The sequence below is a fragment of the Pteropus medius genome, unplaced genomic scaffold, assembly GCF_902729225.1.
Source record: "Pteropus medius unplaced genomic scaffold, Ma_sr-lr_union100, whole genome shotgun sequence".
In the NCBI taxonomy this organism is placed as follows: Eukaryota; Metazoa; Chordata; class Mammalia; order Chiroptera; family Pteropodidae; genus Pteropus; species Pteropus medius.
The window spans coordinates 1997034-2020296 of NW_024355203.1; the positions used below are offsets into that span (position 1 = coordinate 1997034).

Here is a 23263-nt window from a genome sequence, read left to right on the forward strand (position 1 = left end):
TGCCCTTCACAGTCAATAATATTGCCTTTTGAAATGGTTATTATTGATAGAACATAAACTCAAATGGCTTACATAGCTGCCTTGTGCTACATTGTATTTCTTTTTCTTGGCGGTCACTAGGATTGTCTAATTATACCAACATTGCCTCTGTATTTACTCAGTATGTAGGTAGCAATGTATGGTAGGTATATTGCAAAATACTGAAGGGAAGGAAAAAACACCTGCAGTAGTTTCTACTTGAAAAAATATATATTTACTACAAATTGTGGGAGGAATAACTTTTTATTTGCTATAGGCCCTGACAGTTTTTATTGCAAATTCTAGATAACATATTAGGCACACAGCTTGAAATGTATGTAGCACAATGAATAGAAAAACTAACTTCCCTAAAATACAAAAGGAATGAGGAATAGGTTTTTGATTATCACATTTAAATAATTTTCAAAGAGGATTATTTTCCACCAAGCAGTGCAATAATTGACATATAATTATAAAAGAGGCTATGCCAAAATTATTGCTAGACCCTTTACATTGAGCACAATAGTCTTTCTACATTAGTGTTTGGTGGGAAATCTATCATTTCCCTTGGGGTAATGGCCAGTTCTTTTACTACTGTAACAGCTTATATGTCTCTGTTTCTAGATTTCCAGTTAGCTGCACTTACTAAATCTTGAAAATGGGCAAAGCATAAATTTCTAAGACAAAGATTCAGTGGGCTGTCTTCACTCTTAGTATTTGGGGTAAGTTTCAGATCGCAAGCTTGCTTCTCCTCGGAAACTAGGAAGAGAGGTACTGAGTGCCACAATACAGCAGTGGTTCTCATGTAGGTAGCACATTAGAATCACTGGGGGAAGGGGTGCCCAGGCCTCACCCTCAATGATTCTTATTTAATTCATCTGGATCAGGAAACTGGACTTTTTAAATAAAGCTCTCCAGGTGATTCTAATGTACAGTCAGGGCATCAGAGATTATTAAATCAGTTGTCAAAATACTGTCTGCTTAACATTAGTGAATTGTATCACTGTCAATATTCTGGTTGTGGTGTTGCACTATGGTTTTGCAAGAGGTTACCGTTAAGGGAACTGTGTAAAGGAAACATGGAATGGAATCTCTCTGTATTATCTCTTACAACTGCATGTGAATCTACAGTTATTTCAAAGTAAAAAGTTTAATTTTTTAATAGGCTACCAATGAACTCCACTAAACTTATTTGTGACTCTTAAAACTGGAGAAACTAGGCATCAGCTAATCAGAACAGCTGTAGGTGGGTCCTGGAATCTATATTTTTAACAAGCTCTCCAGATTTTGCTGAAATTGCAGAAAAATTGATTTAGATCCTGATGTTTTTAGATCTTGAAGAATATCAGACACCTGGCCAGTCCTGGGTAAGGGGAAATTAGATAAATTGGCATTTTACTTACCCTCCCTTGTTCAGTATTCTCCTGCTGTTCCCACTTGTCCAAAAAGAAAGGAGGCTTTATATACCAAGGCGTTATGGTCATACTAAAGTAAATGAATATGTAAAAATAATACATAATAAATCATTCTATCATTCATTCCACAGAAACACTTACTACATACCAAATTCAGTTCTAGGCACTGTGTTTAAGACTAACATTTGCAAACCAGTTACCTCAGGCATTGCGATAAGCTACACATGGATTTCTTATTTAATTCTTGCTAACACCCAAGGGTGTAGGTTCCTTTATTCTCCCCACTTTGCAGAAGAGAACCCTGAAACTTAGATTAAGTTGCTTATATATACATTGCTATATAAGTTATGGGTTTAGAATTAGAATTCGCAATCCGATATCAGAGGCTATTTTTTTTTTGTGGTAAAATATACATGACATAAAATTTACCATGTTAATCATATTAAAGTATAAAGTTTAGTGTCATTAAGTACATTTACAATGTTAGGCAGCCATCGCTACCACCTGTCTTTGGAACTTTTTCAAGTTTCCAAACTGAAACTCGATGCCCATAAATAATTTCAGAGGCTATTTGTATTAGGCAATATATTATACTTCCTCCCTTAAAAAAATTCTAAAGGTAGAATTTTAGGCAAAATGTAAAGAAAACAATTTGAGAGACGAGCCCCTTGTCAGTGTTCCCCAAATCACATCATACAGACAAGCCTCTGTGTGTAAAGCCAGCATTGATTTGGCTGCATTTTTATTGAATCTAAAAGGAGTAATTAGCAGCATTATTGTATATCAATCAAAAACCTAGCTGTATAAAAAGGTTTCCCAGTTTGAAAGCCAAGGTGGACACTCGTTAGCTGAGTAACTCTGGGTAAATAATTTATGTGTGACAGTTACTTCTTATTTGTGAAATAGGCCATAAAAGAGAAAGTTTTATTGTGAAGATTAAATTAGTAATACATGTGAAGCCCTTAGAACACTTCCCAGTACCACCTAAGTACCCCTACTCATCCCACCCACTCCCAACCAAAAGTTAGTTATTTTCCCAGTTGTCAATTTTACGTATTTAACTTCATGTACATAATTTTGTCACATCTGTTTCACTGATTTTTAATCATACACTTCATTAGTAAACAATGTCTAACAACCTCAATTTATTTTTATTATAATGTTTTCAAAAAATTACAATAATACATCCTAAAATGTGGGTCTCAAGCAATTTCACTGGGAATGTTTTTCAGGCACTGAACCCGGTCCGGAGAAAATGTAGCATCCCCCTGTCTATAATATTTGAGCACAGAAGAAATTGGTTTCATGAAGACTCATTTCTTCTGTTTTTCTTCCCCTTGATTAGGAAATACACTGTTGATGGCAAATCCATGAGCAATTTAAATATATAATTATTAGAGGAACAAATTGAAATTGACTAAATCTGCTCAAATCTCTCAGAGCTTTGAAAAGATAACTTTTCAAATGGTCAAAACAATTACCTAAAATTCAGGAATGTATTTAAATGCATACAATAGAAATACAAAAGAGAAACCAGGCTCCCATGATATTATAAATACTAATCCAACTTCTTAAAGCAAACTAAAGTCTCTTTCTACTGTTAATAGCTGTCTTTTAGGATAAATAGTTTGGTATTTTATAAAAGCAAAAAAAAAAAACTTATCAAAAACATTTCCATGAAATGTATTTCTTTTGAAAAATTACTCCTTGAATTTGAGTAAAATAATTCTTTAGAAGCCAAACTATTGAGATGATTCATCTGCACAAAAGAAAAATACTATTCAAAGAATGATTTTAAAAAATAAGCCTGTCTCAAATGAAAAAAAAAAAAAAAACAGGAACGAGAAATCAATAATAAAAGTCATTGGTGATTTAAGTTTGGAAGTTAGTATTTGCTTGTTATTTTATTATATTGTAATACAGTGGTAAATAAAACAAAGAAAGAGCTATGCCTGGTTTTTATACTGTATAGGAAATTGAAGCACGTACAAAGCTTAGCAACTAATGTGAATTTTGCTTTGATAGTAATTATGAAATAGAGTGAGCAGGGGTTTCACTTCCAGATAAAGATGCGTAATGAAGGTCAATTTCTGACTTACCTTTCTGGATAGTCACTACCAGCACAATTTAATTGAGATTAGGTGATTGCTCAGAAGGCTACACTGAACACATTATCATCCCTCAATGTCACTCCTGCATACCTAGTTATCCTGACGTTGTTTGTCAAAAACTGTCACAATGGAGTATGTCTCACTGAGAAAAATAACCTGTATGTCATTGCTCAGAGCTTCAATACTAAACTCTAAAGTGATGAGAAAAAGATTTTTTTTAAGCAAAACCCTAATTTCTCTGAACTGATTAAATTGGTCTATCATGGTAATATGACAGAATATTTTAATAAAATAAATTAGTTAGGGAAGGTCAGCGACCTTTGTTCTTCTAGCTTTTCTGTGATGGTTCCTAATGTCCCTCTTACCTCTTTTGGCATTGAAGACTATTATATTAGTCTTCAATGTCTTTTGAACAATAATATGAATTATGCAAATAAACAGTATAAATATTGTTTTAAGGACTATAGTACGCAAATTTTATTTTTATTGCAAAAACTCATCTTTTCTGTGATTTTCTTATTTTTGAAGTGGAGAGAAGTAAAAATTAGAAATTAATTCTGTTTATATTTTTAGTAATAAAAGATGACTATGAGCTCAAGAAAAGTCTAATGTCAGTATAAGCACTGAAAAATTTTTCTTCTACTCTTGTAGGTTCTTTGGCTGGTCTAATAATTAAATTGACATAAGGCGGATTAACAAGAGAAAAACAAAAATTTGATAACATGCATACCTCCTATACGTATGGGAGAGACCCAGAAAAACATCAACCCTGCAAAATGGCCAGAGTCATCACCTTAAATATTATCTTAAGCTAAAGACAAAACATGTCGGGGGTACTATGTAGTCAATTATGGGAGATGATCAGGAAAAGCACAGTAAACAAGAGTAAGGTTGTTATGCAGATTTAAGTCCTGCCTTCCCATTAATAATAGTTTCTAGAAATTTAGACATTCTTCTCTTCCTGATGCTGAGGGAGACACCCTTGCAAATAGGGATTTCCATTATAAATGTAAATGTCTCTTGCAAAAGGGTAATTTCTACTTCATTTTCAGAATTTTTCCTGTCTACTTCTTTTCCTCTGTCCAGTTTCTTAAAAATAATCTACCTAAAGTAATTCTAATGCCAAAGAAACAGTTTTGGATGGCAAATTCTGCTCTCCTACATCTTCGAAATAAAAACACTCATAACAGTGATATATATACATATAAATATGAGAAATGCATGTGATTTATAATAATTATAACATTAAATGTTGTTTGAATTGACACTCTTAAATTTCATTGCCACCTTTGACTTTTGATTTCTCTATTTTCTGATATGAGGACTCAAAAGACAGCAATAAGTATAAGATTTCCAGTCAGTTCAGCCTAGACAATAAATCAAACAAAAAATTTTCTGGTACATTTATGTCTGTCTCAGGATATGGTATCAAGATAATTTCTGAGTTAGTCAAATGAAGGGAGAAAGAAGCCACCAATTTTACTTCTTCAGAATAACAGTATATAATACTATTATTAGTTTTATACTAACTATACTAATTAGTATTAGTATAGTATATAATACTATAATAGGCCCTCGAAACATGTTATGAATGAAGTAGAAATTAAAAAATTTAAACTTTGCTAGTATTAAAAAAAAATTCTTCGTATGATTCTTTTCCAAGTGAAGTTTCAGGGATTTTCACTGACACTCAGAAACTTTGGAGAGCAACTTGTGCCCCCATGTAATGGGCCACAGGCATAAAACAGGGTTACTTTTAAAAGGACTTAACATCTTTAAGTGTTGCTTGAATTTTTATATTTGGAGAAGGTAAGATATGGGTGTAGCTGTGAGAGAGAATTAGATATGCAGAGGATTGCTCTGTCTTTGTTTTTGAGTAATGGGCACTCAAGTGGTTTTAAGGACAAAGGGCCCTTACTAAGGCTATCATCTTCCTTGCTTTTAGTAGGAGACAGACTTTCCAGCTTGCAGTAAGGTACAAGTTGTAAAATTCAAATGGCTCTAATGAGATGCCACCTTTCTTAGCTTAATTTGAATTCTTATTAGTAGTTCTTTTTAAGGACCAGTCTGCAGGGACAGCAATAAGGCAGAGGGTTTACCAGGCTTCGGCCTGAGCTAGAATTGGGAGACACAAAAAAGGGAGGTTGGAAGTACAAGGCACACATTTTTTTCCCTTAATAATGTTGCCTGGGTTAAAAAATATATATTTCAGTCTACGGCCATGCCACCCTGAACAAGCGCGATCTCGTCTGATCTCGGAAGCTAAGCAGGGTCGGTCCTTGTTAGTACTTGGATGGGAGACCACCTAGGAAGACCAGGTGCTATAGCTGTAAAAAATAAAAAATAAGGGATTGTAAGCTGACAAGGTCCTTGCAATCTGTGAGATCAACCAAGGGTTGCCTCACCTAAAAAAATTAAGTATATATATATTTCCTTTGTCTAAGTCATATGGTATAGTCCACATTTAGCTGTAGTATTAATATAGAAAAAAAAACTGTGTGTTGGTAGATAGGCTTCTGTTTTGGGCTGGACCTGATGGAAGGAGCACACATTTACTTAGCCCTCAATGGCCTGTCACCATGACGGAGTCTGTTTTATGGTCTTCCTGCTATCACTAAGTGGATTCGCTTTCTCTGGCCAAGTCAGCTCCTACCTGTGAACAGAGCTCAATAGCCTGCTGGGCAGTGAGATACTAAAGTAGGACAAGAGCTTCTGCTGAAAAGCTCATGGCCAGTATCAACTGGAAACTAATTAAAATTACTATTAGAATAAATGAATCCTCCACTCATTCAAGTGACAGCTAAGTGAAAAAAAAATTGTGCTTTGCATTTCATGCAGTGGGTTATGTGGTACATTCATTATATTCTTTGTTCTCAAGTGGAATAAAATAGGCAAGTGAAAGAAGAGGTTTTGTCCTTGGCTTCAAAGTGGTTTCCTTCTTTACAGGTACAACTCAGCTCTCAATTGTTTTTAGGCATGAAGATAATAGCAGCAGTTCTCTGCTTTTTTATCAATGGTTCCTGAATTGTCATCCCTGCTTATTTACATGTGAATGAAGAAGTTGTATTCTCCCAGCTGCTAGGCCACTAGGGCATTGCCACTGGTGTAATTTATAACATGACTAATTAAAATAAATTTGCTTGCAATAACATTCCATGTGCTATTTGTGGGAAAGAAGTTATTAAAGTATTCAGTACAACAACAATAAACAAATGCAAAGTAATAATAATCATATATTTTTAATTACATGTTTAATACCCATTTGTCTAATATAGAAGTATTCTGAAAATTACTTAGGCTCAGCATAATGTTGTTTGTGCTTAGTAGTATCCGAAGGCATCTTTCTGAAAGGGCTTAACATATGGGCTGTCACTGAGATGTGGCTGCTTAATATCAGACACGCAGTATGTTCCTGTGATACTCTGCATAGGAGCAGCTATGATCAGTATGAGTTTATATTGCTCATTTCAGGCATATTCTTATGTGACTTTTGCGTAACCACATTTGGCGTCAATTGAATTTGCATTTTGTCTGTTATGCCTCAAATATGCCTTTTTTACTTTCCATTGCCTTTTACCTCTTATTTCTCTAACTAGGATGTTCCTTGTGAAAAAATAATCGCAAGCTGTACAAGATTCCCATTTCCCTGCCAACTTAAAAAAAAAAGTTTCAAGCCTACAAAAGTTGCAAGACTAGTGCATTAAACATCCATACGCCCTTCACCCAGAATCAATTACTAGCATTTGTGCTCACTTGTTCATGCATGCTCTCTCACTCCCTCCCTCCCTTTCTCTCTAAATATCTCTCTCTATATATACATATATATTTAATTTTTCCTGAACCATTTGAGAGTTACTTGAGGACGTCGTGATACTTCACTTCTAAATACTTTATCATGTATTCTCTAAGAATAAAATATTCTACTACTTAAAATATTATTATCCTATTTATGAAATTTATGGTACTATTATCCAGTATACAGACCATATTCAAATTTCACCAATTGTCCCAATAACATCCTTTTACAGTTGTTCCTCACTCCCCTCCCTCCTCCAGGACTTAATAAAGAACCATGTGATACATTCAGATGGTGTGTCCATTTGGTCTTCGTTAATCTAAAAACAGTTCCCAACCTTTATTGATATTTATATCCTTGATGGTCTTGAACAATCTGTCCCCATTTTAAATAGCTTCTGATGTTTGTTTTTAACCAACTTCCGGAAGTGGTATAAATTCATACACAACAAGCCATGAATAAAGAATTGTCATTGTTAAGGACTGGACACTAGCGAACTCCATTGTCAATCCTTCCGCTCTTTTAGCCATAATACTGCAAGATGTTTCCCTCCACTCATTTGGAAGGTATATCCATTTATATGTGGCAAGCTTTCTCTTGGCTCTTAATAATGCTGTTAAGATATCACAGTACAAAGAAAAGTATAAAGTGTTATTAGTATTCCAGAGGAAATTATAATGTAAATGGTGAAAGGAAATGGAAATATGGAGGAATTCTATATAACTATTGAATAAAATTTAAAGTAAAGATCCAACATATGTTACAAAGCAGTTTAGCATTAATGGTTAAATAAATGGTATAGGAAATGTCTTTATTATCTGAGATTTATGTAATTACTGATTTTTATAAGGAAAATGCAATACCACTTGTCTACAATAGACAAGAGTTAATGTTGACTCTAATAACAATCATTTACATGTCATTTCTAGGACAATAAGGTAATGATGGGTCACAAATATGCATATTTTTTATTGATCAAAACTATTCCATAAACTCCTGGTGACTGATCCTTTTTTACACTATTACAAAATATTAAAGTAATTAAGAAGTGAATTAAAGCAAAATAGATTACTTTTAAAATGTATCTTTGCATGGTGTTTCATCTCGAAGTAGATTATTATGAATGCTGTTTGTTCTGTTTAATAGCTCTAAATTAAAAAATAAAACCTCCATTATATTTATCAAGCTTTCCAAGTCGTTATTCACCATTTTAAAACATTCTATTTTCTACTTCATGATCCCTGCCAAACAGTATACAATGTTTAACTATAGCTCTTTAAAAATTATACTTATTTCTTTATATTATTGTGACAAGTTTTGTGATAGATCTTCTTTCTGAATTCAATGATCTAGGAATGAAAAACTATTTTAGATTCAGTGATTCCATGTTCATGAATCTTCTTATTAATAAACTTTCTCAAATGCATTTTAAGGTGAAAGAAAATTGCTGCGTAGAAACTAAAACTGCTCAGAGAAATATTTTTTATTTTTACCTTTTCAAACAAAAGTGAATACACAGTGAGCTGAGTTCTCTCTTTAGTGTTCAGTGCACAGCTCAGGGCTACAACATTAGCCCAATGCCTTCCCCTTTTTAACTACTAATAAGTATCAGTTGACTGATAGATTGCACACTTGACATTAGTGATTACTAAGATACACAAACCCATGTGCGAGGCTGGCCAGAACCATTGCGAATGCCTAATACCTTAATGGAACTCAGCAACAAAAATGGTGATTTTTCAATCAACTGTACGTAGAACACAAAATGTGGTCTGTGTCTTTCTCTGTATAGTACTTACTTTTGCTTAATGATTGTGTTTTCTTAGTGACAGATGTTAAATATTACTTAATCTGCAAGACAACATAAGCAAGATCTCATACACATTTTTATTGTGAATTCAGTAGCTACTATGAATTTTACTGGAGGATGTTTCTATGACTGTGCCAGTTCTGAACATTTCATATAAATGGAACCATACAACATGTGGCATTTTGTGTTTGGCTTCTTTCATTTAAGCTAATGTTTTCAGGGTTCATCCATCCATGTGGTAGTATGTGTCAGAAATTTATTCCTTTTTATTGCTGAATAATATTCCATTGTATGGCTATTCCACATTTTGTTAATCTAATTGATAGAAATTTAGTTGTTTTTTTTTTTTCTTCTTTTGGGGCTGCTATATATAACGCTACTATGAACATTCGTGTACATGTTTTCATGAGGACACATGAGTGGAATTCCTGTGTCACAGTTTTGAAGAAGTACAAAACCATTTTTCAAAATGATTATACATTTTACCTTCCTAATAAATATACTTTTCTATTTCAACTGACTGATAAAACTTAAATATACACAGCACATAAAGAGATTTTTCATCTCAAGTTACATCTAAATTATTTGGTTATATTTGAAAGTGGATATTCAGTATTTAACAATAAAACCTAAAAATATGCCTCATCACATGATCGACAATATTATGCTGGATGGCAACTACATAATCATTCATGAAGCACAATTTGAGGGATTCTAAAAATAAAACCTGATGGAGGCACAAGCCATTCATCCTTCCAAAGCACAATATGAAACCAAATAGCAAATTTTGGTCTAATACTGAGATTGAGACTAAAATTTGATCCATCTGTCTTTCTTCTTGCCTTCCACCATTCCCATATCAGAATAAAAGAAAACAAACAAAATGCTCCCTTCTGACTTGTTTTTCAGTGTAAGGAACAAATATTATAAGGAGAAAGCTAAAGTACTTAACCAGGTAAGGAAACCTGATATGAGACATGTTTTGTCAGGTATAAAAGTGAATAGTAGATTACATTTATTGATTGCTCACTATATAGCAGACAGTATGGTAAGTTCTTTACACGATTAACCTAAGCCTATGAGGTAGGTACTAACGTTATTAACATTGTGAAGATAAAGAAATGAAGGTAAATAAAGGCTAGGTGTCAGAACCATTAAGTGACAGAGCTAGAATTCAAATCTAGACAGGCTGGCTTCACAATCTGTACTTTACAACTCTGTCTTGCTAAATGGTGTCTGTTACCATCATTATCTTACTAGGACCTTTAAATGCATCTATGTAATAAATGACAACTTCACACACTGTAGCATTTTGTATTCAAAATTAAGTAAATGTCTTTAATATATAACTTTCCGATTCAGATTTGCAGATCTGCTATTGATATCTGAAGGGCATTTTGATCCATAGTTAACAAACTATGGATCTGTGGCTTGTTTTGTGGGAGAGTAGAATTCAGTGAGAATTTCCACAGAATGGGATCTTAATTAAGTGCCCTATGGAAGTAATCATTCCATCTCAACATTTATAGCTGAAGCAAATTATTGTTTCCTGAGAATGTTTTTCAGGCGGTTACTATATGTGCCTGCAATCTTTTCCCTGAAAAAGAATGCTGACCTTGTGGGTTCTAAGGTTTTATGTTACCATGAATGTCGCCTCCAAGTTTGAATATTTGAAGCAAGAGAGTATGTGAGTTTTCAGAGATAAAATTGAGTCAAAAAAATGTCCACCTTTGATGGAAGTGAGTGAGCATGACCGTGTATCATAGATTATATCATAGATTATAGTTTTCCGTTTGCTCTGTTTTCTTCCAACAGTGTCCCATGGTTTTCGAAGGAAAATGTTGCTATATCATTTCAGATTTAAAAGGTTGCACTGAATGATGTTTTCTTAAATAAAAGGGAGGACAAAGTAATTCTTCTATGATTTGTAGATTTAAACCCTATCATTGACCACATATCTGCACATGAAATCAGTCAAGGCTTTGCAGCAGATAAGGTATTTGGTAGGGCTTCTCTATTGTCTGAATCCTCACGACAGGAAGGAAAATGTAAGAAAAATAAAATGAATGTCTCTTTTCTCACCTGTTCGTCAATAGTTTGGGATCACTGTTTGGAAAATCATAGGAAACTGTAATGGCTCAAATAAATAGTAGAGAACAAACCACTTTAACCTGTTCTGTTTATCTCTTTGCTTCTACCATCAATTTCAACTCTTTCTTTAGGAGAAAAATGCAGCACAATATTTCTGATTTAGACTATGTTGAAGTACAATTTTTGTCCATCCTTGAAAAGAAATCTCAATCTTAACTTTTAAAATGTAAAATTAATTCATTATCAATTTGATTATAACATTATTATGATGAGTCGTTATGGTATGACAGAGTCTGATCAGGTAGTATAAAGGGAAACACATTAATATTATATATTGTATATTAATGGTTATATCACCACCCTTACAAACCATATGAGTTTTCTTTGTGTGTACGCCTATATGTGAATGTGTTTGTGTATATGCCAAGCTCTTTAAAGGATGCCAAAATCCTTCTTTTCATTTTTTTTATTCGAAGTTCTCAGGTTTGTAGTGAGAGCCAATCTCAAGGAAAGTCCTTAACTTCATTATTGTACTTTATATTAAATTCAAACAATATTGGTTTACTTATCCTATTTCAAGTTTAAATTTCAAATGTATTTTGTACAAGATAGTGGGTAGGAGTTAATTACTATTGTTCATTAGAACAGAGGGTAGAAAGAAAGGGGTTGGCAGTAAAAGCCCGTGCTGATTAGTTTTCCCACCTCTTGCTTTAGTCTAGAAATAGGCACCTTTCACTTTCATTTCTAACACTATCACAGAAAGAAAGCTCTTCTCCATGTGTTGGAAAGCCCTGTGGGCCATTGTTATTATCATTTCCTCCTAAATTCCTTTAAAGGATCCTGCAATAATGATATAATCACTTTACTCCTTGATATCTATTTGATGTCATTTCTAGGTTTTTAAAAATAGCATGAAAGAGTTGATAAATTGCAAGAGGAAAACTATTTTGCTGCTTAAAATGTGAGAATTTGCAGTAATACTAGAAGATGAAAATACAAGTAAGTTAGCTCTTAACTTACAACTTCACTAAAATTGTGAGGAAATATTTTCAAAGCTACTTTAGGTAAAGAGTTTCAGTCCAAGAGTTTGTCCCTAAGTAGTTGTTTCCTTTCTGAGTTGGTTGTCTACGTGCAACTAGAGAAGGCTCTAAGGATAAAGATTCTTCAACTTTGCTGTCACCGCTTTCTGTTAGTTTCCAGCGGTGGGCTTTCATTACTACACCCACGTATTTCTGTAGCTCAGAAATTTGCCTTTGAGTTTATATAGTGAAGATATTTTATCTGTCACTGTGTGGTAGCTTTAACATAATTGCATTCAGATTTAGAGATTAAAGCTTATAACTTAATTATGAATCTAACTACATAAGAAAGAGTTTAATTTAAATTTAATATTGTGATTCAGCACAGCTCAACTCATGTGTGTTCTTGCTAATCTGTCTCTCATTGAATTCATCTTTGTCATTACCTTGGACATCAGTACTTTCTCAGGGTTGCAAGCTATAGCAAAATAACAATGCAGACCTGACTTCTGTCTGAGCTAATCTTCAGAAAGGGTACAGGCTAAAGATGACATAGACATCTTTACAGTTCATCTAGGTTAATAAATACCTTGAGAGGGGTGTGTGTGTGTGTGTGTGTGTGTGTGTGTCTTGCTATGCTATAAGGCCTGACCAAAAACTGTAATGTAGGTGAGATTTCCTAATTTTATGCCCTATAAACACACACTATACACATATATAGAGAGAACATTATACATACAATGCACATACACATACATATATATATATAGTGTATGTAGAACAGTCTAGTAATATAGTTTGTTCAAATAAGAGAACCCACTATTTTTATGAACCAGCCCCCTCTCTCCCCGCCTCGCTTCCTTCCTTCCTTCCTTCCATCTCCATTCTTCCATTTTTCCTTCCCTCCCTTCCTCCTTTTCTCCCTTTCTATCTCTGTAAAAGCAATGGTTTGGTCAGGTAAATAACTTCTAAACTTTTATTAAGTGGACTTTATAAAGATGATTTGATTTAAGAAAGAACTGTACTTAAAGGGCTATGAGGGGCTGATCTGTGCATATAAAGCTTTTCACTATCAATGGATATTTTCCATTTGTCATTATGTTTACAACATCAGAAGCAGGAACATAGTCAGTATTTCAAAGGAAAGTTTAGGGAGCTTTGTGGACTTTGTATATAACTAGACAAAGAAGTGATTAATACATACTGCAAGGTGAAAAAAGAAGTGAAATACTTAAATAAGTCCCTTGCATACATAACAATAATCAACACTTAAGATACACATGAGTATCAAGCTAAGCTGTCAACTGCTTATTATTTCTCTCTCCTAATTAAAATCCTAATGTATAGGGTTTGAGTGGATGTAATTTGTTAGATGTAAAAATCCTCCGATATGCAAAGAATCATTTGTTATAAATTCCTATATCAGTAATTATGAACTAGAAAGGCATTTCTGTAGAACTATTGTAGTTCAACCTTCTCTATCAAGTACTAGTGAGGTGTTTGTATTGAGAAGACATGGTGGGGTCTGTTGGCAGCCTGACTTCACACCGAGCAGCTCTACTTTGATGTATTTTTAAATCAGATCTTCATTAATGTTTTCCCTTGAAGTAAACTGTTTCCACTATTTTTAAATGTTTGAAGGTCAGTATTATAATTCTGATAAAATTTCCAGTTTAAGCATACTTCTCCTTGCTGTTTTACACGTGAAGTACTATGCCTTTGTAATGAAAATAACAGCCAATCACAGAAAGACAAATACTGCGTGATCCTACTTATATGAGGTATCTAAAATAGTACAACCAGAGTGGAGTGAACTCCCCAATATGACTGCATTTAGAGATAGAGCCTTTAAAGAGATAATTAAAATTAAATGAGGTCATAAAGATGTGCCCTAATCTGATAGAACTGGTGTCCTTATAAGCAGAGTAAGAGACACCAAAGTTCTCTCTATGGGCAAACAGAGGAAAGGCCATGTAAGGACATGGAGAGAAGTGGCTATCTGCAAGCTAAGGAGAGAGTCCTCAGAAGAAGCCAACCCAGATAGCACCTTGATATTGGACTTCCAGCCTCCATAACTGTGAGAAAATAAGTTTCTGTTTTTTTTTTTTTTAAAGTGGAATGCTGGTTGCCAGGAACTCAGGCAGAGTGGGGGTGGAAGTCACTAATCAAAGAGCTGAAAGTTTCAGTTATGGAAAATGAGTAAATTCTACAGATTTGCTGTACAACACTGTACCTATAGTTAACAGTACCACATTATACACTTAATTTGTTAAAAGGATAGATCTCATATTAACTGTTCTTATCACAAGGAAATAAAATTTTAAAAAATAAAGTGAATGAGGAAGAAAAATGGTGCGGATGATAGAGGCTCTTTTCATCCCTCTGGCAACCAAATCAAAGTTGTGACAGAAACAAGGAGCAGCAGCAAGGAAAAAAATGCCTGAGATCTAGAGGAACAAGCCATGTAACTAGAGAGAAATCCAAGAAAGCACCCTGCAACGGCAGAAGGTAGGACGGGGCAAGGATGTGAGGCTGCCCGGTCCCGAGCATCTGAGTGAGACGGAGGCTGCAGCAGCGGCAGCGGCAGAAGCTTCTTAAAGGGGCCGCTTCAGCAAACAGATTTTCATTGTAATGGACCTGCTTGCTGTGAGCATCAGTGCCAATTCGGCTGCGCACAGGAGACAGCAGGGACTTACAGGGAAACATTGTTGGAGTGAGGGCCAAGGCAAGACAGAAGTGCCAGCAGTTTCCATTGTTCCCTGTTGAGCCCTCCCCCTAACCAGTGCGCTGGACACAGTACCGCCATAGCTGTGATGTCATCAAACTGGATAACAGAGGTCACTTTGCCCAGAGGATTCCCTGAAACCCCGCCTCCCCCAACTCGCAGCCACATCCAAGTGTATCCTCAGCAAGTCACTTGCTCCTTGCTGAGACTCACACTGCAGGCAGCTGGCCTTGGTTTCTGGTGTGACCTTTTGAGGCAACTATAAGCACAGCATCTGTGGATTGCTTGCTGAATCTTAACAGGTAGCTCCAGAAGGATAGAAGCTTGGGCTAAATTTGGCCTGCAGCTGAACTCCTCTCAGGACTGTGCCACCGGACACCTACTACACAAAGCCACACTAATAAGGCCAAGAGACTTAGGAGCTTTGCTTAGTACATAGAACCAGACACGGAAAGGCAGGCAAAAGAGGAAGACAAAGAAGCAGAAACCATATGAGAGAACAGAATAGAGAAATAATGGAGTCAAGCAATCTAACAGATGCAGAGTGCAAAACACAGATTATAAAGATGCTCAGTGAACTTATGGGAAGTGTAGATGAATTCAATGAGAACTTTAACATGGAGACAAAAAAAAAAACATAACAATGGAAATGGAAATTATAAAAGGGAACCAGTCAGAAATTAAGAACACATTATCTGAGATGAGAAATATATTAAATGGAATAAACAAAGTGAATAAAGAAGAGGATTAAATGACCTATATAGAGGATGTGAAAGCCAAGGATATTCAATCAGAATGGCGAGAAAGAAGAAGCCAAGACTATAATAATAATTTAAGGAGCCTATGGGACATAATTAAATGTAAAAATATCCATGCCATAGGGGTACCTGAAGGAAAACAAGAAGTTGAAGAGCTATTTGAAGAAATAATGATGGAAAACTTCCCTCATCTGTTGAAGGAAATAGACATACAATCCCAGGAAGCTCAGAGAGTCACAAAAAAGCAGAACCCAAAGAGGCTCATACACAAACATTATAATTAAAATGCCAAAGTTTAAATACAGAGAGAGAATCTTAAAAGCAGCAAGAGAAAATCAGTTAGTTACCTACAAGGAAGCACCCATAAGATTGGCAGCTGATTTCTCAAAAGAAACTATGCAGGGCAGAAGGGCTTGGCACAAAATATTCAATGTGATGAAAGCCCAGGATCTACAACCAAGAATATTTTATCCAGCAAAGCTATCATTTAGATTCAAAGGACAGATAAAGAGCTTCTCAGACAAAAAAAAAAAAAATAAGCTAAAGGAGTTTATCAACACCAAGCCAGTATTACAGGAAATGTTGGAGGGACTTCCTTAAGAAGAAAAAAACATATCAAAAACAGGAATAAAGAATGATAATAACTGCATTCTTATCAATGAGTACCTCAAATGGAAAAGAATTAAGTGTTCCAACCAAAAGATAGAGTGGCTGAAAGGATAAGAAAACACAACCCCTACATATGCTGCCTACGAGAGACTCACTTCAGATTAAAAGACACACACACACTAAAAGGACGGGAATGGAAAAAGATAGTTCCTTGATGGACCCAGAGGGTATTGTACTGATTGAAATGGATCAGATAGAGAAAGACAAATATCGCATGATTTCACATACATGTGGAATCTAAAGAACGATATCAGCAATAGCAACAAAAGTGGAAATAAATTCATAGATACAGAGACAATTTAGAGGGATACTAGACAGAAGGGGGTTGGGGGGACAAAAAAAGGCAAAAGGATTAAGAGGTACAAATGGATAGTTACAGAATAGACATGGAGTTGTAGAGTGTAGCATGGGGAAGATGGTAAATAATGTTGTAATAAATATGTAAGGCAGAAGTGGGATACTAGATTTAGTGGGTTGATCGCTTTGCAAGTTATGTGGATCTCTGATCGCTATGCTGTACAACTGAGACTGGTATATTATTATATGCTAACTATAATTGAAAAAAAACTCAATTGAATTGTACAATGTAAATATGAGCCACTAATTGTCTATTATAATTCAATAAAGATGGAAAAAATAAAGTGAATGAACTAGAAAAAAAGAAAATAGTAGAAACCATGCTATAAAATGAGGATAATTGAAACCTAAACAAAATTGCTGAGTAGAATGCCTTTAGCATGATGCTTAAGGAAAGCAAATCTAATTAGGGACATACAGGAGGCAGATGAAGACTTTGGTGGGAATTGTAAACAGAATTAGGGCATTTTCTAGGGCTTTGAGCTTGAGAGAGTCATTATATCCTAATTCACTTTCCATTTCCTAGTTGTTGCTTTCATTACTCCTATACTTATTCATCACTGCGGTTGTTTGGGAGCTTACAAGTGAGTTAAAGAGCTGGGGAAGAGAAGCAAAGTGGGAAAGGAAGAAGTTGGGAGAATGGCATGCTTTGGTGTGCTGATGTGCATGGGATGGAAATGGTTACCCTGTGAGAAATGAAAGAGACACACAGACAGGTCATATGCCATTGCTCAGCCCTTTGATGAAAAACTCATCATACATTCACTTAGTTACTGAATTTTTATGGAACAAGTTTGTATAAACACAGTGTCCTAGGTGAAGGGCATTTGCTGATGAACAAGACCTGCCTGGAGCTTTCAGTCTACTGGGATAATAGGCATAGAATAAAGAAGCAAATATAAGTGCTAAAAAGAAGTAGAGCGTAAAATGAGAACCTACGATAAGGGCACCTATTAATCGTCTCAGTGCTGAGGGAAGACTTCTCTGAAGAAATGTCTTAGCTGAGACCTGAATGATAAGGGAGAGTTAACTTATATGCTGAGGTAGGGGAACAGTATTCCTGATAGAGGGAATAGCAAGTTTTAAGCTGAGTGAACACTATTTTTTATACATGAACTAAGACTTACTATTTTCATCTTCCCTGGATAATGTGATGGAATCAGCATCCTTCCAGTTACAAAACCAAGGACTGTGACAGTAATTTTGGATCTACTCTCTCTACCAACCCTGCAATCCTGTACCCTTACTCTAATCACCATATCCATTAATGAACAGTTGTTTTCTCTTCCTATCTCCAATTCTCTCAATCCCTTCTCCTGCACTTCGTCTTCAACTTAATTCAGGTCTCAATCAGTTATTGCTGAACCTGTCGCTTTCTCACTTCCATCGGAATTGACTTTCAGAAATATTTGATCATGATGTATAATTTTCCTCAGTTGGAAATATCAGTTTATATTCCAGACTTTTAGCAACTTCCTGGAACTGATGAAAGGGGGCTGGGGAAGAGAAGATGTTTAAAGGATACTTTGAGAAAGTAATTTAGACTATTTTATAGTTTATATTCTCTTCTTGATTTGCTGTGGGTTCTCTCAGATTATTACTTGTTGATAATGATCTGACATAATTCATCAAGTAAAAGAGACTCAGACTTGCTCGTATGAGGCCAAACAACCACATTTGAAAAACTGAACATTTTTAGCAACTTCATTTAAGATCCTTGATAGCCGGATATCTAGTGTTAGAGAAAATATCTTTAAATGCTTGCTTTCATAGACTTACATTATAAAAACCGAAGATTTATTATTTCAGACAAGATGTTATTGATTATAATTCATTCATTAACAAATACTGATTTATTACTCAGTGGGGATCAGGTACAGTAAAACCCAAACCTCATTCTAGGCTTTGGTCATGCATGCTTTACTCCATTGCTAATTGAGTCAAGACTCGGTTGGGGCCTATAAATTGACTGACCTCTATTTTTGGCTCCTTCTCTAATCATAAATGGGAATCTGGGGATGGAGAGCTACCAAACATTCACCCTTCATATTCAAAAACTCTTATTTTTTTTCCGAACTAGTGTTTTCTACAAATCAAAAGACATACTATATGATTTCACTTATATGCAGAATCTAAGGAACAAAAAGAATAAACTAATCAAAAACATACTCACAAATATACAAATATAGAGGAAAATCTGGTGACAGACAGAGGGGAAGGGGTTTGGGAGGCTGGGAAAATGAGGTGAAGGGTTAAAGAAGTACAAATTAGTAGTTGATAGATGGTCACAGGGATGGGGAGCACAGCATAGGGAATGCAGTTAGCATTAATATAATGGCTAGATGGAGAGCCAGAGGAAAGAAAGAGTAATTAGGGGGATCATTTTATAAACTATATAAATGTCTAACCAATGTACTTTATACTTGAAACTAATACAAAAAAAAGACATGCAGAGAGAATGACAAATGAAAATCCTTTGGGCTTTTCAGCCAATAATAAAATATTTCTATAAAAATGGAAGTTACAAGATGGCAGCCATCTGTTGTTTAAAAACAACAGAATTATATTTAAACCTAATTATTCTGTAAGATCTGTGCCTTGAAAGCAAGGGCAAAATTGTTTACATTCATCTAAATGGGGGAAGCTTTTGTGTTCTACATTATATTTGTCATTGCTAGTATGAGATTGGATAACTATTACTGACTGAGTACAATTATTCATATTTAATTATAGACAGGATTAGTTTTAAAAAAGCCCTTTTATCTTATTATTCTTGAACCATGTGGACATGTCAACTTGGACAATTCTGATTCTTCTTTATTTTGAGTAACTTGAAATCCAGATGCATTCATTGACTTAGCAAATCTTTTAGAAATTGGTGGTGATGGAAATTGCTAACAGAGCCTGAACTTTTTCTCATTCCCCACCCCACCACCAAAGTTTGAAACGTATAAATTATGATAGGAATAGCAATTAGAATAATTATAAAAAGGTTTCAATGAAGTACATAATAATATGAGTTAGGTTTTTACTAAAAAATATTCTTCCAGATACTCAATAAAATTGATACTATATTGCTAAGTGAAATGATCTACTCTGCATAAATTACACACTTAATATTCATTGGAAATTTTGTCATACTTTAAACATCTGGTCTCAAGATTTAATTAGATTACGTCAACAAATCTGAGATCATATATGTCTGTGGGGACTTAATGGAACCTCTTGGGTTTTCATGGGAAAAAGAAAATATTTCATGAGGAGTAGAAAAATTTATCCCTAGCCCTTCTCCATTCTACTCTCTGCCTTCTATTTCCCTGACCCATATTAGCATTATGAGGGCAACAAATGAAAGCTTCTCCTGACACAGGTTTTAAGAGCATGTTTCTATGTGGACAGCATTAAAGGGAAAAATCAGGCAACATAATTACTGTGCAAATTAGGCTCAGATCATTAGAGATCTTATAACATCTATGTTATTGTTGTTATTGTTAATATCACCTGAATATTGTCTCACAAATTACCAAGTACTTCCTCATATGTTATTTTCATATCACAGATTATGAAGTGCTAATGTTATAAATCATAATAACATTAAAGGATATTACATGAATCCTTGATTTTCAGTGATGCTATCTTGTTTCCATAGTGACTGTGAATAACTAATTGCTAAAGATTCTCAAACAGTATTTGCTTTTGAGAGTTGACAACAGATGCTAGCATTTTAACAAAGAGTAAATTAAATAATCCATGGTATGCTCAGAGAATTGAAATGCTTACTAGGAATTTTAAAAAATTATAATGATGCTTAGGTGATGCCTAGAATTTTCTGGTACCTATAAGTTTTTAAGAGGGCCAGGCAGGCCACTTTTCTACTCGTTTACCTGACAATCACGTTAATAACTTCTGACTATTAGATATTTATGACCGTGAGCTAATAGCCCTCTTTCTTATTATACTTTTATATTTTTAATTCTAAATTTTCAATTAGAGTTGACATTGAATATTATTTTATATTAATTTCAGGTGTACAGCATAGTGTTTAGATATTTATAAAATTTGTGAAATGAGCCTCTCAATTAGTCTAGTACCCATCTAGCACTATACAGTTATTACAATATTATTGACTATATTCCCTAAATTGTACTTTATACTCCCATGACTCTTTTTTAACTACCAATTTATACTTCTTAATCCCTTCCCCTTTTTCACTGAGCCCCCAACACCCCTTCCATCTGGCAATCACCAGTTTGTTCTCTGTATCTATGAGTCTGTTTCTGTTTTGTTTATTCATTTATTTTGTTTTTTAGATTCTACATGTAAGTGCGATCATACTGTGTTTGTCTTTCTCTGACTTATTTCGCTTAGCATAATACCCTGTAGTCCATCCATGTCATTGAAAATGGTAACATTTTATTTTTTATGGCCAAGTAATATTCCATTGTATATATGCACCACAACTTCTTTATACAATTGTCTATTGATGGGCATTTAGGTTGCTTCTATATATTGGCTAATATAGATAGCACTGCAGTGAACATAGGGGTGCATATTTTTTTTGAATTAGTGTTTTGTTTTTCTTTGGATAAATACCCAGAAGTGTAATTGATGGGTCATAAGGTAGTTCTAGCTTTGATTTTTTGAGGAACCTCCAAATTGTTTTCCATAATGGCTGTACCAGTTTGCAGTCCCACTGACAGAGCATGAGCCTCATCAACACTTGTTTTTTGATTTGTTGATGATAGCCATTCTGACAGGTGTGAAGTAATATTTCGTTGTGGTTTTAATTTGCATTTCTCTGATGGTTAGTGATCTTGAGCATCTTTTCATATATCTATTGGCCATCTGTATATCCTCTTTGGAGAAATGCCTGTTCAGGTCATCTTCCCATTTTTTAATTAGATTGTTTTCTTGATGTTGAGTTGTATGAATTCTTTATAAAATTTGTATTTTAATCCCTTATCAGATGTATCATTGGCAAATATCTTCTCCCATTCAGTAGGTTGCCTTTTCATTTTGTTGAGGTTTCCTTTGCTGTGCAAAACTTTTTAGTTTAATGTAGTCTCATTGGTTTATTTTTTCTTTTGTTTGTCTTACCCAAGGAGATATATTAGAAAAAAAGATTGCTAAGAGCAATTTCAGAGAGTTTACTGCCTATGTTTTTTCTAGGAGTTTTAAGTCTTTATAAAAGACTTACATTTAAGTCTTTAATCTATTTTGAGTTTATTCTTGTATATGGTGTAAGAAGGTGGTCCAGTTTCATTTTTTGCATATATCCATCCAGTTTTCCCAGCATAATTTACTGAATAGACTGTCTTTACCCATTGTATATATTGTACCCTTTGTCATAGATTTATTGACCATAAAGGCGTGGATTTATTTTTGGGCTTTGTATTCTGTTCCGTTTATCTGCGTGTTGGTTTTTATGCTAGTACAATGCTTTTTTGGTTACTACAGCCTTGTAGTATAGTTTGATAGCAGGTAGTGTGGTACCTCATACTTTGTTCTTCTTTCTCAAGATCGCCATGGCTATTTGGAGTCTTTTATGGTTCCATATAAATTTTAAGATTATTTGTTCTAGTTCTGTGAAAAATACCATTGATATTTTGGTAGGGATTGCACTGAATCTATAGATTGCTTTGGGTAGTATGGACATTTTAACAATCTTAATTCTTCCTGACCATGAGCATGGTATGCTTCCATTTATTTGTATCTTCTTCGATTTCTAATAGCCCTCTTTTAAAAAGAATAAATATTCCAACAGGCATGAAAATTACAATTCATTAAGGCATTTTACTTACAATTTACACTTTGTTGGTTTAATTTGCTTGCTTTGGTCCAAAGTCTGAGTCAAAGTTAGTTGACAGAGAATAGGCATCTCCTTAATAGGGAAAGAGGATGGAGCTGCAGAAGAGTGTTGAGTCCTTGGTGCTAGAGTGGGAATATCAAGGCGTGTCAAAAATGGAAGGGCAGCCCCCAAACAAGTTTTATGAACTAGCCAAGGAGAGAGGCTGTGAGTAAGAACTGAAGTGACTGGCAATAGGGAGGAATCAGAAGAGAAATAACTGAATGCTTTACTTGAAGAAAATTTTCTAACTGGATGTGGGTGCTCAGAGGACAAAATGAGTTGGAGGTATGTAGCTTGAGAAAGAGGGAAGAATTCAAATCAAAACCCAAATCATGGTAACTATGGGAAGGGAAGTATTTTCCACAGTTCCTGAGAAATGTATAAACTCTGTCATAAAACTTTATTCCCCACAAATATTAATTGGATATTTGAACCAAAAATTATTATGCATTTATTATTATTATTAATTATTATTATTATTAATGCTGTTCCTGGTGTTATTATTGTATTATTAGAGGTAATATTTTGAAAATATGAGTGGCCTTATGCTGTCATGCACACTAGAAATAATGCTAAAAACAAAAGCAGCAACAACCTTAGTTTTTAATGCAAGAAAAATACACATTTTAGCTCACTTTTTCTGAGT

The 23263-nt window shown here is 34.6% G+C and overlaps 1 protein-coding gene and 1 pseudogene across 2 annotated transcripts in view; both read left to right on the plus strand.

Moving 5' to 3' along the window:
* Positions 1–23263, plus strand: part of IL1RAPL1 (interleukin 1 receptor accessory protein like 1) — a 1227390-nt gene that overhangs the window by 1035117 nt on the left and 169010 nt on the right. The window lies entirely within an intron of this gene.
* LOC120598475 (uncharacterized) lies at positions 5756–5874 on the plus strand (annotated as a pseudogene).